The following is a 5178-nucleotide window of genomic DNA, read 5'->3' as shown; positions in this document are numbered from 1 at the left end:
GGCATTTGCGGTAGCTGTCCCGGTGGGCTGAGGGATGGTGATGGTTGTGGTGGGCTTGCCCGGTTTCTTGACTTGGAGCGTGTCAGGCACTGGGAGATCTGGAACGTGCATGTCTCACGCGCTGGCGAGTGTGGGAGGCCGCATCGCAACTGCGGGCCTTGTGGCTGATATCCTTGTCTGGTGTGTAGGTTCTGGAGCAGGCGTCGCGGAGTATGAAATACGTGGCGTGGAGTCCTGCTCACGTCGGTATCCGTGTCGGTCGGGTGGCCTTCCGCGTCCGCGATGATGTCTGCGCAGGGACTGCGGGAAAAAGATGCACGATCGGGATGCTGCCCTCACAAGCTGTGTCTGCGAATACAGGTGGTTGGCACTGGGCACAGCTGCATCATAGAGGCCGCTGCGCCTCGCGAGCTCGGTCTCGAAGGGAGGTCAGGGTAGTAGGGGCCGAGATGCACCATCGAGGTGGTGTGCGCAGAGTTCCCATCCGCGGTAGAGTCTGCGGGTCGGCAGGGATAGGGTCGGAGGAATCGAAAAGCGGGCGAAAACATAAGTAACCTGGCGCACCATTCAGTCCAGGATTGTTGTTTGACGCTTCGTAGTTGTGCCATGCCTTGGCAGCACCGCGAAGGCGGTCGATGGCCACCAGCCTTCTGATGGTCCGGCCAGGCATGGCAGGCGGCGAGGTCGTTTACTGTTTTTATCCACAGGACGGCATTATCATGGAATCCTCGGAACTCCGGTAGTTCCGATGCAACCGCTGGTGCTAATGTGGACTGCAAGGATCTGGAGGCTCTGGCGGCGAACGGTCTAGTTCCTGGGCAAGCAAGGATGGCCCGCATGACGTCCGTGGGAAGGTTGAGCGAGAGCCGAGGGTCCGGAGGAGCCAGGGGCGATGGCCTGGAGAATACGGGGCCCCGGTACCCACGGCGGCGGTTGAGAACCCGCAGTTTGAAGGCGCAAGCTGTGAAGCTGTTCGGACAAGCGTGTGGCTGCGCGGATGATCCTCGTAGCATCGTAGGGTGAGCCGGCTGGAGAACATTGGCTGCGGCCGCGAAATATGTTTTCGTCGTAGCAATCAGCATGGCGATGTCCTCAATCAGGGAAGCGTGGTCAACACGATGAATGGCATCACCAGTAGAATACCGTCGAGTCGCCGAGGAGGCCTGGACGCCTCCCCGGACGGTGCTTGTAGCGCCGGCAGGTAAGCGGGTGTCGAGGAGGCTTGGACGCCGTCCCCGCCGAACTGTGCTTCCTGCGGCGGCAGGCTTGTGGTTCCATGCCCTAGGAAGCGTGGACGGCGTTCCTTGACTGGCGGCTCCGCAAAGCCGAAGACAGACGAGCACAGGCGGTTTCTGCCTTAAGGCTCCGTGTTTGACGACTGCGCCATTGTAGAGGAACAACACAGAGACAGCACCCTTGCTGCGGGCAGGCTGTTCTATTCTCCTCGTCTTTCTCGTCTTCCCGCCCGCCTAGCGCGCGCCCTTGCAATAGCGGCGCTATCTTCCTTACAATATATATATGTATATATATATATATATATATATATGGTAGATCACCGCACGCGGTATTGGAAGAGGGGTGCAGGTTCGGTTCCTTCCGCCAGCAAATTGTCGTCTCGTCCACTTTTCACACATGCATATCATAATTAATACGAATAACGTCACCTACACTTTCCTTAACTTGTTTGTCTCTCGGTTGTCACTAACGTTGTGTCTAAGAAAACGAGCCATTCAAGTGCCCTAAACAGCTCCTGCGATAATGCTCTTTAACATTTCAAGTAAACGCACACATATCTGGTTTAGCTTACCGTGACGATCAACAATGACAAACATGGCAGCGCAACGAGCCCCGGGCGCCCCACGAATTCAAAGAAGCAATCCCTACTCCTCTCCGGGCCTCTCGGCAATTCCCCAGGCTTTTTCCGTGACGTCAACGTTCGCGTCTGCTCATGTCATCCACAAAAAAAAAACTTGCTTATCTGTACGCAATGATGTGCGCTCGCTGCTCTTCGTCCGCGCATGCTGAGGAGGCAAGCAGGAGAGAGGGGCCGATGAACGGAACAAAGCGAAGGAAAGAGAGAGACGAGCGAGGGCCTCTGGTATCATCAAACCTGTGTAACGGCGCTAATACGGCACCATTTCAAAAAATTCTCACCGCTAAGTGTTCGGTGTAGACTCGCACATACCTGCAACACCACAACTAAATCTCGACCTCTGGGTCGTTTAGGGCCTATTAAATTTCCTTCCTTTCATGTGTCGGCTATAAAGGAGGCGAAATAGCGCGTATGTGCAAACACTTTATGCGTCAACTCTCAGTGGCTTAGTAGCTGTGGCATTCGAATTCTGAACCGAAGGACAGGGAATCGGCTGCATAGGCCGCATGCATTCTAATGGTGGAGTGCCGAGTAAAGAGCCTCCAGATGGAAAAAATTCATCTGAGTTTCTCCGCTGCGGACATATACCATGTCGTTCCAAAGCATCTCTTTGCCGACTGAGGTATGCGAACGCGTGTCTTCTTGCAATAGCCCTGCATCGAAGCACATCTTCTACAGAGGTATTCGTGAAATCATTTATGAAGGCAAAATTACCCTAAAAACAAATAATTGTCAACATTCAGCATTCCTGTTAACTTCAACAACACCCATGTTTCTTGGGTAGACATTTTCTGTCAAACCCAAGGAAAAGTGCATACATGTCGCTAACAGAAAAAGCTGGTGTTCTAAAGAAAATAATTTCTGTTATTTTTCAGTTCAAGAACATTTCAGTACCCAAAACGGAAAATCTTCACCTTTTGTGTTATTTAACAGCTCTTTTTTACAGTGCAACTACAGTTGCCGTTGCACCGACATTAAGCCTGCAAAGGCTGTTTTCGCAGACCAGTTTATAGACCTGGCGTGGCCCTGTGGTAGAATACGCGATAGCCACGCAGAATGCTTGGGTGGGATTCCTGCTGGGATCCCAATTTTTATTATTTCCATTAGTCGGGTCAACGCTGCCGATGTTGGCTTTTATTAACGCTGTCGTATTTATATTACCAACGCTCTGTTCTCGCCGTTCCTTGGTAGATATAATCGGTCAATCACCTATGGCAAATACCCGTACACCGCGCCCCGCGGTAAACGGTTATGTACCACACGCGTCTGGAGGAAAGCGTTTGACGACGTACGCGGCAAGATCGTCATGTTATTCATATCATCACCCGACAGGCATATTCGTCAAATCCTCTTACCCTGAATGCCAATTTTGGTCTACACCAAGTTAAGAAAGCAATCCTGAGGGCACCGAGATGTAGGCGGCTAGATAGATAGATAGATAGATAGATAGATAGATAGATAGATAGATAGATAGATAGATAGATAGATAGATAGATAGATAGATAGATAGATAGATAGATAGATAGATAGATAGATAGATAGATAGATAGATAGATAGATAGATAGATAGATAGATAGGCAGAAACTCTCAAAGTGCCTAAGTTTCGCTAAGATATGCTTCGCATTCAATAAGAAATGTGTGTGCAGCTGCTTTGCGTTTGCCCCTGAACGGAAAGAAACGGGGGGCCAAACATGGTGAAAATGTTTTCTACAATTTTAAAGACGATAGTCTTTCTGGGATACTTAAACGTAGAAATTTTGGTCTGTCTTTCTGTCTGTCTTTCTGTTTGTCGGCACGTCACTCGATTCAGCCACTCGGCCAAAGTTGAACCACTTGCCCAAGGGCCAGCCTTCTTGAACGGCTGACTAGGTTCATACTTGTGTACATTGTCGATGGAGGCGAAAATGTTTGAGGCCGTGTACTTAGATTTAGGTGCACGTTAAAGAACCCCAGGTGGTCGAAATTTCCGGAGCCCTCCACTACGGCGTCTCTCATAATCAAATCGTGGTTTTGTGATGTTAAACACCAGATATTATTATTATTGTGTACATTTACGATCAAAAAGCAAACATTACGCATATCTGAGGCGCAACATCACTAGGTAAGTATGAGGTGGTGTGTTCCTTTAATAGAAAATGCATACATACGTAATTCTAAAGACCCTAGTTTCTTAAGCTGCGCTGAAAATGCGACTGCGCTGAAACTTGCCTTCCTCCGTGCCCTTTGCACAAGCTCATTGTTGTGTTTCAGTTTCGGTTCTGTATTGCACTGTTTCGCGAATGCCATGGGGCGCCGCTCTGGCATTCCTGTTTTACCCAGGCGACGTGTAAATAAAACAGTGTGTGGAGAGTACTCGTTGAGTGCGGACGTTTCTTCTGCTTCAGCGCTTCGCGACCAACGAATTGTTCGGGCTGACTGGCGTCCCCGCCGGTCGCGTTGGTCACCGCCGGTGTTCGCCTGCTGCTGCACCAGGACTACCAGCCCGCAACACAGCACTCATGTTTTTTCTGACGCTTTTGGCAGCTTGGACGTTTGCAGCTGAAGCCCAAAAGTTTGTGTCACTGGTAATTGTAAGAAATATGTTTAAGCTGAAAGTCGCCGTACTTCACATTGTGAGGAACGCATGTACCATATATTTATTTTGACCTTTTTTAACGCTAAAGTGTTGTATGCCGGGATCCACCAAGACTTCGCTGCTACCATTTTCGTCATGGCAATTACGTCAGTAAAGTTCACACGAGCACACGAGAAAGAAAAAGCAGAAGAAATGAACCCACGACTTCCCAGTCCACGACGACAGGTGACCGACGCTCTACCTACTGCGCCTCCGGCGCACATGCATAGTCGCACTTGCCAGCGCCAGCGATGTGCAAGCGCGCGTTTTATCTATCACACCCCCCACTCACAGGGATGTTAGCGTGGCAGCGTGGTCGACGTCTAGAAGCGGTGAGTGAAGTACTGCATCATCGTACTAACGAGTGCCGACATGCAGAGCTTCGGTGGTTTCAGCACCACGGAGGCGTTCAATGCATTGTCCTTGGAAAATCTACGGCCGGTCCAATTCGTCATACGCGATGATTCCGTTTGGGGACGACCTAGTATGTGCTTTGCCTTTCGCGTCGTGTCAGCGTGAGGGCACGTCGACAAAGCAGAGCAGCTTGCACATGCACTTAAGGCGTTTCTCCGCACCTACTACTTCGAGCACTAGAGCACCGGCTTATAAATTGCTGCGATAAACGGCGCAAAGACCCAATGATGCTACGAGCGAATGTCGCGCAGTGAGTGATTTGGTGCAGCCAGAGAG

Source organism: Rhipicephalus sanguineus, chromosome 5, assembly GCF_013339695.2.
Source record: "Rhipicephalus sanguineus isolate Rsan-2018 chromosome 5, BIME_Rsan_1.4, whole genome shotgun sequence".
Lineage (NCBI taxonomy): Eukaryota > Metazoa > Arthropoda > Arachnida > Ixodida > Ixodidae > Rhipicephalus > Rhipicephalus sanguineus.
The sequence above is the reverse complement of the archived record's forward strand: the minus strand, read 5'-3'. Positions refer to the sequence as shown.